The 12285-nt window shown below is 51.4% G+C and overlaps 1 long non-coding RNA gene across 1 annotated transcript; it reads right to left on the bottom strand.

Annotated features, from left to right (window-relative positions):
• Positions 1 to 5249: 5249 nt before the first annotated feature.
• On the bottom strand, positions 5250 to 9457 carry LOC137847069 (uncharacterized). The gene is made up of 3 exons (XR_011090777.1): positions 7599 to 9457; positions 5984 to 6115; positions 5250 to 5558 (listed from the first exon to the last, which is right to left on the bottom strand). It is a non-coding gene; the product is annotated as an uncharacterized lncRNA (long non-coding RNA).
• Between the last annotated feature and the right edge of the window lie 2828 nt (positions 9458 to 12285).

The raw sequence follows: 12285 nt of genomic DNA on the forward strand, positions 1-12285 counted from the left end.
TAATGGCGCAGGAGCGGTCCGTCCCCATGTGCCCAAAGATGAGCCAGCGGGGAAGAAGACTGGCCTGACTCAACAGAGAATTGTGGCTTGAGCTTAGGAGAAAAAAGAGGGTTTATAATCTTTGGAAAAGTGGGCAGGCCACTAGGGAGGACAATAAGGATGTTGCGAGGCTGTGTAGGAACAAAATTAGGAAGGGCAAAACTCATCTGGAGCTCAATCTGGCTACTGCTGTTAAAGATAATAAAAAATGTTTTTATAAATACATCAACACAAAAAGGAGGACTAAGGAGAATCTCCATCCTTTACTGGATGCGGGGGGAAACTTAGTTAGAAGAGATGAGGAAAAGGCGGAGGTGCTTAATATCTTCTTCGCCTCAGTCTTTAGCAGCAATACCAGTTATTCTCTGGATACCCAGTACCCTGAGATGGTGGAAGGGGATGGGGAGCAGGATGTGACCCTCACTATCCACGAAGAACTGGTTGGTGACCTGCTACGGCACTTGGATGTGCACAAGTCGATGGGGCCGGATGGGATCCACCCAAGGGTACTGAGAGAACTGGCAGAGGAGCTGGCCAAGCTGCTTACCATCATTTATCAATAGTCCTGGCTATCGGGGGAGGTCCCAGTTGACTGGTGGCTAGCAAACATGACGCCCATCTACAAGAAGGGCCGGAGGACTGACCCGGGAAACTACAGGCCTGTCAGTTTGACCTCAGTGCCAGGGAAGCTCATGGAGCAGATCCTCTTGAGAGTCATCACGCAGCACTTGCAGGGCAAGCAGGCAATCAGGCCCAGTCAGCATGGGTTTATGAAAGGCAGGTCCTGCTTGACAAACCTGATCAACTTCTATGACAAAGTGACGCGCTGGGTGGACGAGGGAAAGGCTGTGGATGTGGTCTACCTTGACTTCAGCAAGGCTTTTGACACCGTCTCCCACAGCATTCTCCTCAAGAAACTGGCTGCTCTTGGCTTGGACTGGCGCACGCTTCGTTGGGTTAGAAACTGGCTGGATAGCCGGGCCCAAAGAGTTGTGGTAAATGGAGTCAAGTCCAGTTGGAGGCCAGTCACTAGTGGCGTCCCCCAGGGCTCGGTGCTGGGGCCGGTCCTCTTTAACATCTTCATCAATGATCTGGACGAGGGCATTGAGTGCACCCTCAGTAAGTTTGCAGATGACACCAAGCTAGGTGCATGTGTCGATCTGCTCGAGGGTAGGAAGGCTCTGCAGGAGGATCTGGATAGGCTACACCGATGGGCTGAGGCCAACTGCATGAAGTTTAACAAGGCCAAGTGCCGGGTCCTCCACCTGGGATGCAATAACCCCAAGCAGAGCTACAGGCTGGGAGAGGAGTGGTTGGAGAGCTGCCAGGCAGAGAAGGACCTGGGAGTGATGGTTGATAGTCAGCTGAATATGAGCCAGCAGTGTGCTCAGGTGGCCAAGAAGGCCAACAGCATCCTGGCTTGCATAAGAAACAGTGTGACCAGCAGGGCTAGGGAGGTGATCATCCCCCTGTACTCGGCTCTGGTGAGGCCGCACCTCGAGTACTGTGTTCAGTTTTGGGCCCCTTGCTACAAGAAGGACATCGAGGTGCTTGAGCGGGTCCAGAGAAGGGTGACGAAGCTCGTGAGGGGTCTGGAGAACAAGTCTTATGAGGAGCGGCTGAGGGAGCTGGGCTTGTTCAGCCTGGAGAAAAGGAGGCTCAGGGGTGACCTTATTGCTCTTTACAGATACCTTAAAGGAGGCTGTAGAGAGGTGGGGGTTGGTCTGTTCTCCCACGTGCCTGGTGACAGAACGAGGAGGAATGGGCTTAAGCTGCGCCAGGGGAGTTTTAGGTTGGATGTTAGAAAGAACTTCTTTCCTGAAAGGGTTGTTAGACATTGGAACAGGCTGCCCAAGGAAGTGGTGGAGTCACCATCCCTGGAAGTCTTTAAAAGATGTTTAGATGTAGAGCTTAGGGATATGGTTTAGTGGGGACTGTTAGTGTTAGGTCAGAGGTTGGACTCGATGATCTTGAGGTCTCTTCCAACCTAGAAATTCTATGATTCTGTGATTCTATGATATGATGCTGCCTCACGTGCGCCGCCATGGTAGCCATTGGCACCTGCTGTTCTTCAACCCTCAGCAAACCCACATCAGAAGGATTCTGTGGAAGGCCAAGCAAGGTAGACAACTGTTTACTGTCCCCAGTCTCCAAGGCAGCGATGCCAAAGCCCCACCGGTTGTGCCCTCTGGAACTTTGAAATACCCTCTTGTAATAAATGACTAAGTCCCAAGTAGAATTACAATCAAAGTCTACAAATTTTTAAGCGAATAGAGGTAAGCAAACAGCACTGGGTGCGCCAGGAGTCTCTGCTCCACCAAGACACACACCAGTTACGTCAAGCGGCTGGTTTTTATGCTCCTAGGCTAATATAATATTCATTACTACTTCTAGTAAAGGCAGGGTTATTATAATTAGTTCCCAGAATCCGAACCTTCCCACTGGCACATGAGTATCAGTCTCCAGTGGTCCCTCTGGGGGGTCTCTCATGCTGAAGGCTCATAGTCTTCCCCCCAGGCTTTTTTCTTTTCCTTCTCCTTTGTCCATCCTGGCCAGATGTCAGAGACTTGTGCAGCATCCCACGCAAGCTTTCTCTTTCAGTTGTCCTTCAGCTTTCCCCTTCTCCTTAATCTCTTGGCCAGATACAGAGACTAGTGTAGTGTCCCATGCAATAGTCACAACAGTTAGCAGTTATTCTGAACCCCCCCCCAAGATATCAGAGACTCAAGGTTTACCCTTCAAGCCCTCTATTGACACAAATTGCTGAAACATTCCTTACAATCTCCTGAAGCAGTCTACTCCGAGGATGAACATAGCCTCCAGGCCAGTCCCAATGGGTTGTTTTTGCCATTCCTCCCCAGTTAGACTCACTTCAGCCTCCAAGACAGTTAACTCTTGGGATCCCCCTGTCACTCCAGAAATATAGGTGGGTTCTACCTCTTTAAGTCTTGATGGCGTTAGGGTACACTGTGCACCGGTGTCCAGTATAGCCTGATACATTTGTGGGTCTGATGTGCCAGGCCATTAAATATACACAGTCCAGTAAACCCAATTGTCCCTTTCCTCCCTGTGTCCCCCTGGCTGGAAGCAAGACCCCTCTAGTCCTGCTCATAGTATTCATTACTGTGTCTGGTAGACGGCCCACTGGAAACATGTCCCACTATGGCACTGTCACCCCATGTGGCAGGGGAGAAGGCGATGACAGCCAAGGGACGCATCTGGGTGTGGAAGGTGGGGTCCAGCAGAGACAAGGAGTCAAGACAGTGGTGTGGACAACACCTGGAGAAGCATCCCAAGGGGTGGTGCTGCTGGTGAGGACAAATTTGTGCCAGCAGCCTGAGTGGGCAGCAGCTGTGTGCTGGTGAGGGGAGGCCAGGAAGAGCATGCCAAGAGTGCTCCTGCCAGCAGAGACAAGGCCGGGGCCGGGGCTGAGGCCAAGGGGAGAGGCAGGTCCAGGGCAGGGGGCTGCAAGGGCCATGCTGAGCTCCCTGCCCCAGCAGCAACTGCACTGGCCCTCAGCAGATGTGCTGGATGGCACGCACTGGGAGGTGCTAGCGTGCATCAGAGAGCAGCAAGGAGGGCGCTGGAGAGGGCCGGGGCAAGGAGGGCAGCAGATCCCCATGCAGGGGCTGGTTGGCCCTGGATGCTCCATGAGTGCGTTGCAGGTCCTGGCAGGCTGCAGTGAGGGGGCAAATGCCCTGGGCTCCCTTTCTGCTTTGACCAGGCCAGCAAGGGCCCAGAGCAGCCTCCTCTCCCCTGCCCCAGCAGCTCTGGGCTCCCTTCACGCAGTCCTGGCTCTGCAGGACCAAGCCCTGCTGGGAGCCCTCCCCTGCATGCTCCCACCACTCCCTGACGCTGCTGTTGCCCTTTGCCAGGCAATGCCCAGCCCAGCCCAGCAGCCCAGGCTGGGCTGGCCCCAGGGCAGTGCCCACTGCAGGCTGCTGCAGGGCTCTGGGCACGGCCACCACAGCCCCAGCCCCTCGCAAGGCACCTCAGCTGCTGGGACAAAGGCAGCTCTGGGCCTCCCCAGCAGTCCCCAGGCTGGGGCCAGCCATGGCTCAGGAGATGGAGGTCCATGAAGCTGCAGGAGCCCTGGTCTCTTGCCTGGGAGATCCCCAGCACAGAGTATCTGTGTCCCACAGGGCCAGCACAAGAGGCCTGGCCCAGGCACAGAGCAGCTCCAGATTCCAGTCCATGAAGCTCCAGATTGCCCCACTGAGTAGTGATGGGCAGCCCCAATGGCCAGCTGAGCTATTCCTAAATGTGACAGCAGTGCTTTTGGCCTTGAGCCCCTTCTCCATTGGGAGAATGAGATGGGATCTGAGAGCTGTGAATATCTAATGGATTCTTTATTTTCTTTATCTACACTGGAAGATTGGTTCTTGAAGTACCGTAGATGACTAGGTCAAAATAAAAATCAATATGTAGGAAGATAAGAAGAAATTCCCTTAAATTAAAATAATACTATCACATGTTAAAAAAAAAATAAAAATAAAATAAAAATAAATCAGAAAATATTTTGTGAGATATTTGCTCAGTATTTTTAGGCTGGTGAGCATATTAATGATTCTTAAGAAGTATGTATGAAAGTAATTTCCTGAGAGCATTTTTCAGTTCCTGGTTCCTCATGCTGTAGATTATGGGATTCACTGCCAGAGGCATCACTACGTACAAAAATGCCACCGCCAGGTCTAGGAATGGGGAAGAAATGGAGGGAGGGTTCAGGCAGGCAAACAAACCAGTGCTGACAGTCATAGAGACCACAGCCAGGTGAGGGAGGCACGTGGAAAAGGCTTTGTGCCAGCCCTGCTCAGAGGGCATCCTCATCACCGCTCTAAAGATCAGCATATAGGACACCACAATGTAAACAAAACAAAGAAATACTAAAGAAAGAGTAAAGACAAGTGCCCCAACTTCCCTGAGGTAGGCATCTGAGCAGGAGAGCTTGAGGATCTGGGGGATTTCACAGAAGAACTGGTCCACAGCATTGCCTTGGCAGAGGGGCAGGGAAAATGTGTTCGCCATGTGCAGGACAGTGTTGAGAAGGCCACTGCCCCAGGCAGCTGCTGCCATCTGGGCACAAGCTCTGTTGCCCACGAGGCTCCCGTAGTGCAGGGGCTTGCAGATGGCAACGTAGCGGTCATAGGCCATGATGGTGAGAAGGGAATACTCTGCTACAAACAAGAAAGCAACGAAAAAGACCTGTGCAGCACATCCTTGATAGGAGATGGCCCTGGTGTCCCAGAGGGCATTGGCCATGGCTTTGGGCAGAGTGGTGGAGATGCAGCCCAGGTCGAGGAGGGCAAGATTGAGGAGGAAGAAGTACATGGGGGTGTGGAGGCGGTGGTCGCAGGCTACGGTGGTGAGGATGAGTCCGTTGTCCAGGAGGGCAGCCAGGTAGATGTCCAAGAAGAGCACGAAGTGCAGGAGCTGCAGCTCCCACTTGTCTGCGAATGCCAGGAGGAGGACCTCACTCACAGTGCTGATGTTGGGCATTTGCTGACATTAAACACAGCTGTCTGTTGAAGAGGATAAGGCAGAACAAGTTAGTACACACTTCTCTGAGGGAGACTTATTACAAGCCTTAGAGCACCCCCAGCCCGAGCATTTGTTTGCAGGAGAACCTTTCTGCAGCTTTCTTGCTTGAGCTCCAGCTGGTGCTGGCTGATAGTGGCACTGGGAGCAGGGGCTGCTGTGGGCTCCAGAGGAGTCCTTCCTGCTGTGCTGCAGGATGGAAGCAGGAAGATGGGAGAAACTCAAGTGCCGTCCACTTGTCACATCCATGAGCTTTTCAGTGTTGTTGTCAACAACCCAATGCAGAGCAGACCTGCAGGTATTTTATTTTTTTTTTGCCCCTCCCCTTTTTTTTTTTTTTTAATTTAGCTTTCAATAACACTTCTAATGCTTATGACAGGTGTTGGATGCTTGAACTCCCTTACATTACCTGTGCACTCCCAGAGAAATCCTGTGGGTGCCAGGAGGCAAAGGGACCGTGCCTTGGTGAAGACTGAGCAGTGCAGCTCTGTCACTTTTGTTATTCCTCTGAGCTACAGGACCATCCCACTCTGGTGTTTCCCTGAGGGAAAAAAAAAAAAAAAAAAAAAAAAAAAAAAAAATTAGATGGCTGCTAATTGAGGAGAGCCACAGCAAGCCAGAAGGAGCTTGAGAGCTTCTCCTTGTCTGGGCTCTGCCTGCTGTGCTGGACATGCCTGCCCCACAGCCCATGGGGTGCAGGGGGAGAGGAAGCCAGGGAGGGACTGCTCCAGGAGAAGGCATCTGCACTGCAGGGCATGGCCACGAGGTACCCGAATCCCCCCTTCCACAGCGTTTCCGGCAACAGCTCCTTCTGGCCGCCTGCCCCTCTCTCTGCTGCCTGCAGCTGTTCCTGCCAGGAGCTGCTGATCTGTGCCCACCTCTTCTTTCCCCCTGCCCATGCTCACAGAGCCCATCCCATGCGGCTGTGCTCAGCGCTGCCCTGCAGCACCCTGCCACCAACAGGACCCTGCCAAGCGGCACCTCCATGGCTACAGGGTAGCTGACAGAGAGCCTGGCATGGGCGGCCACGGCAGGGTGTTCTGGGCTGACCAGGGGCACCTGGCTTAGGGCACTCCAAGGGGCTTCTGCCAGACGTCCTCACCTCTCAGTGCAATCCAGCAGGACTCTCAAAGCCTACTGCATTGCCCACTGCCCTCCCAGAAACAAGACCCAGCAGGAGACCCTTCCAGGACCTGCAGCTGCATGGCCTTGCAGCCAGACATTTACCTCGTCAAGGGCTGTGCAGATTTCTCCTGCGGTCAGTGCTCAGCATCCTCCCACTGCCAACTGCCTCCAAGCCCTCTCTCCTTCTCTCCTCTCCCCATGCTACCTGTGGTCAGAGCCCCCAGCCCTGCTGCACTGTGCAGAGGAGCTGCTCTTCGGCAGAGCTGTCTCTCTGCACCAGGGCCTCTTGCTCTCTCTGTCCCAGGAGCCCGGCCCAGCTCAGCAACCCAAGGCATTGTATTTTCTCCTCTGGGGGCTTTGATGATGAGCCCACAGACCTCAAGCACTAAGAGACAATCGAAGACATCTCTCCAGAAGTCCATGTCAGATGTATATTTCCTGGAGTGTCCCCCTGATGGCCAGCACTGACACAGCTCCCCCTTGGAGCTCGTTAGAATAGAACATTGGAGGCATTGAGGACAAGGAGACAAAGACAGTGTGAAGGTGACACTGAGGTGTAGACAAAGTGGATGCGTTTCACCAAGCACAAGGGCCAAACCTTGACACCCTGCCTCTGGGAGAGAGAACCTTTTCCTTTACACCTTGCTCAGGGCTCTTCCTGGGGCAGTAGGAGATGGGGATGTGCATTGCCAAGTTCAGGAGAATGGTACGACCCCTTCCTGGTTCATGGGTAGGGGCAAGGAGGCAATGAGGCCCTGGTGCTCTCTCCTCGTAGGTCTCACTGGCAGAGACAACAGCCATAGCTATAGACACAAAGACCTGGGTCCTGTTGGGACTTTCAGCCTTTCCATAGCCCTAGCTCCTCTCCAAATCAGGATATTGTAGGGACTCCCGTGTACCTCTTTACCGGCTAGCTGTAGACAGTTTTCCATGTGGTGTCACACTGGATGTGAGCTGAGTCTGACAATCCAGATCTTCTTGGTGGCTATGCTCCTCATAAGGCAGCTCTGTAGGAAGCTGGCCTGGCTCCTGGTGAGCAGGCACTACTGCTCGTCTGGCATCCCTCGTGGTGCCCTGGGCACTGCTCACTCAGCACAGTCCCAGTCTGCCCTGATGTGTGGGGTTCCTCTTCCTCCAGTGCAGGACTGGGCTCTTCTCCTTCTCAATGTCAAGAAGTTTGTATAGGGAAAATCCTGCAGTTCTCAAGGTTCCTCTGGACAGATGCCACATTCTGTCAGCTGTTAATATCTGCAGGGAGATGTCTCATTCTAATTGTGCTCTCACAAGATAACAGTATCAGCAGTTGTAGGAGAGTGTGAACAGTAGAGGAGTAACTAGTTGACTGGAGCTGCAGACCAGGCTCACAGAAGGGTAGAGGATGGAAGGTTGCCCAGTTCCATTTTTTCTGTGCTTCTCATGTATGCTATCATTTTCTCTGAAGCCCTGTCATTTTCTCTGGAGTCCTAAATGTTGTTAGGCTGTGCAAAGAAAAAAAAATAGAATGGCCAAAACCCAGCTGGAGCTCAATATGTCTATTACTGTTAAAGACAATAAAAATGGTTTTTGTTTGTTTGTTCGTTTGAATTAAAAGAGATGATGAAAAGGCTGAGGTACTCAGTGCATTCTTTACCTCAGTGTTTTGCAGCAAGACCAGTTGCTACCCTGATATTCTGCCCCTGAGCTGGTAGATAAGGACCTCGAACAGAATGAAGCTCTCATAATCCATGAGGCAATGGTTAGAGAACTGCTACTCCACCCAGATATGCAGACGTATAGGGGGCTAGATGGGATCCACCCATTGGTAATGAGGGAGCTGGCAGAAGTGCTCACCAAGCCATTTTCCATCATTTTTCAGCAGTCCTGGCTATCAGGGGAGGTCCCTGTCAACTGTCAACTAGCAAATATGATGGATATCTACAAGAAGAGACAGAAGGATGATCCGAGAACTACAGGCCTGTCAGTCTGACCTCTGAGCCAGGGAAACTCATGGAGCAGATTATCTTGAGTACCATCACACAACAGGACAACCAGCTGATCAGGCCCTTTGATAAACCCAGTTGGGTTTATCAAAGCAGGACCTGCTTGACAAATCAGATCTAAATCTATGAGAAGGTGATGTGCTCAGTGGACAAGGGAAAGGCTGTGGATGTGGTCTACCTAAACTGCAATAAGGCTTTTGAAACGATTTGCCACAGCATTCTTCCAGAGGATCTGGCTGCTTACGGCCTGGAAAGAATTATGTTTCAATGGGTTAAAAACTGGCTGTGTGGCTGGGTCCAAAGATTTGTGGTGAATGGATATAAATGTAGCTGAGGGTGAGAGCAAGGCCAGTTTATAGACCTGTGCCAGGTCTATAAACTAAAGCTAAACCAAGGAAAGCATGGCATGATAAAGCAAAAGAAAGCATGGCCAGGGAAAGCAAAGCTGAGCAAGTCAAAGCAGAGCAAGAGAATGTAGAAAAAGAAAAAGCAAATCACTTCCAGGAAAGAAAAACAAAGAAGTCTGAGGCAAAGCAAAGCAAAGCAGGGGCAAGAACAGCAGAGGAAAGGAGGTACGGAAAAGCAAAGCAATGCCAGGAAAACAAAGCAAGGCAAAGGAAAGCATGGCCAGGCAAGGCAAAGCAGAACAAAAGAAAGTAGCAAAAGGAACAGCAAAGCAGTGCCAGGAATACAAAGTAAAGCAAAACAAAGGTAAGCATGGCCTGAAAACGGAAAGGAGAGCAGGAGCAGGTGAGGCAAAAGAGAGCAAGGCAAAGGTAAAAAAAAAGGAAAGCATGGCCCCGTAAAGCAAAACAAAGCACGGCCAGGGAAGGCAAAGCTGAGCAAAGGGAAGTAGCACCAGGAAAAGCAAAGCATAACCAGGGAAGACAAAGCAAACAAAGCAAAGCAAAGCAGTTTGAGGCAAGGCAAAGCACAGCAGGGGTAGGAAAAGCAAAGCAGTGCCAGGTCTACAACCCAAAACTAAACCAAGGAAAGCATGGCCAGGGAAGGGAAAGCTGAGCAAGTCAAAGCAGAGCAAGGGAACGTAGCACAAGGAAATGCAAAGCATTGCCAGGAAAGAAACAGCAAAACAATCTGAGGCAAAACAAAGCAAAGCCAGGGCAAGAACAGCAGAGAAAAGGAGGTATGGAAAAGCAAAACTGCCAGCAAGAGCAAAGCAAAGCAGAGTAAGGCAAAACAAAGAGAAGCAAAGCGAACGTAAGGAGCTGGCGGCCAGCCCTCCTTTGGGTTCCAAATGCCTGTTGGGGGGAGACCAGAGGGCTCCATGTTGTGTGCAGGTGGCAGCCAGACTTGGACAGTGGCTGTACCCTGATCGCCCACTCCTCAGCCTTCTTCACAGCTCCTAGTCCACCGTGATGGTGGGCAAGAACCATGTCTTGCCTTAGCTGGTTTTATATATCTCTATCTATTTTGTTGTTGTTGTTGTTGTGGATTTTTTCCACCGTAGTTGAGGGAATCATGTAGTTACTTACTGTCGTTGAGAACCTCAGACACACAACTAGCAGTGGTGCCCACCTGGCAGCTCGCCGCATGGCTGGGGACACAGAATGGACCATGTCGGCTGGCCAGGCCTGCTGCCCACACGCGCCAGTTCTGAGGGGACAGTGGCTGGGCTGCGGGGAGGCCAAGTTCTGTTTCTGACGGTTTATGCGTTCATAAATTTACCAATCGACTCAACAGCAAAATCAGTGGGACAGTCTCCGAAAGAAGCCTAGCACAGCACAGCAGAGCAGAGCAATGCGGATGGAAGCTGAGCAAGACAAGGCAGAGCCCTGCTAGGGAAAAGACCTAGCAACATAGGGAAAAGCAATGACAAGCATGGCCTGGAAAAGAAAAGCGCGGCCTCTAAAAACACATTAAAAAGGTCCAAAAGGAAAACAAAAGAATGCAATGAACAATTAAAAAAAAAAAAAGCAAAACATGGCCAGAAAAGGCAAAACATAGCAAGGCAAAGCGGAGCAAAGGAAAGCTAAACAAATGAAAAAAAGGCCTGATACAGCAAACGAAAGCAAGGCCAGGGAAGGCAAAGCAGGGGAAAGGAAAGTAGTACCAGGTAAAGCAAAGCAGTGCCAGGAAAGAGAAAGAAGTGAAAATAAATAAATAAATAAATAAATAACAAAACAACAACAACAACAACAACAACAACAAAATCAGCAATAAAAAAAAAAAAAAAAAAAAAAAGCGAAAAAGTTCGAGGTAAGGCAAATCAGAGCTGGGTTAAGAGAAGCTAAGCAGAGCAGAGAAGGAAAAGCAAAGCAATGCCAGGAAAACAAAGCAAGGCAAAGGAAAGCATGGCCAGGCAAGGCAAGGCAGAACAAAAGAAAGTAGCAAAAGGAACAGCAAAGCAGTGCCAGGAATACAAAGTAAAGCAAAACAAAGGTAAGCATGGCCTGAAAATGGAAGTGAGAGCAGGAGCAGGTGAGGCAAAAGAGAGCAAGGCAAAGGTAAAAAAGGAAAACATGGCCCCATAAAGCAAACAAAAGCACGGCCAGGGAAGGCAAAGCTGAGCAAAGGGAAGTAGCACCAGGAAAAGCAAAGCATAACCAGGGAAGACAAAGCAAACAAAGCAAAGCAAAGCAGTTTGAGGCAAGGCAAAGCACAGCAGGGGTAGGAAACGCAATGCAATGCCAGGTCTATAACCCAAAGCTAAACCAAGGAAAGCATGGCCTGATAAAGCAAACGAAAGCATGGCCAGCGAAGGCAAAGCAGAGCAAGTCAAAGCAGAGCAAAGGAAAGTAGCACAAGGAAATGCAAAGTATTTCAAGGAGAGAAAGAGCAAAACATTCTGAGGCAAAGCAGGGGCAAGATCAGCAGAGAAAAGGAGGTATGGGAAAGCAAAACTGTGCCAGCAAGAGCAAAGCAAAGCAGAGCAAGGCAAAACAAAGAGAAGCAAAGCGAACGTAAGGAGCTGGCGGCCAGCCCTCCTTTGGGTTCCAAATGCCTGTTGGGGGGAGACCGGAGGGCCCTCATGTTGTGTGCAGGTGGCGGTCAGGCTTGGACAGTGGCTGTACCCTGATCGCCCTCTCCCCAGCCTCCTTCACATTTCCAGGTCCAACGTGACAGTGGGCAAGAACCATGTCTTGCTTTAGCTGTTTATTTCTTTATTGTTGCCTTTCTTCCACCGTAGTTGTGTGAATCATGTTGTTACTTACATGCTGGGTCTCCAGGCCTGCTGCCCCATCGTGCCAGTTCCGAGGGAACAGTCGCTGGGCTGCGGGGCGGCCAAGTTCTGTGTCTGACGGTTTATGCGTTCGTAATTATACCGATCGACTCGGCATCAAAATCAGCGGGACGGTCTCCGAGAGAAGCCTAGCACAGCATAGGAGAGCAGAGTAATGCGGATGGAATCTGAGCAAGACAAAGCAGAGCCCTGCTAGGGAAACGACGGCGGGGTTGGTTCCCGGCCGGCAGGTGTTCCCCGGCTCGGGGGGGCCGCGGGTGCCTTGTACAAGCGCTGCGGACAGCAGCCGCCAGGTCTACCTTGCCGCGGTCGCCATGTTTGCTTAGCCGGGGGCGACCTGTAGGGGTCGCTGCAGGTCCGGCCGCGAGAACGGCGTTGGGGTCTGCCCGGCAACGACGGGCGCGC

Source organism: Anas acuta, chromosome W, assembly GCF_963932015.1.
Source record: "Anas acuta chromosome W, bAnaAcu1.1, whole genome shotgun sequence".
Classification (NCBI taxonomy): Eukaryota; Metazoa; Chordata; class Aves; order Anseriformes; family Anatidae; genus Anas; species Anas acuta.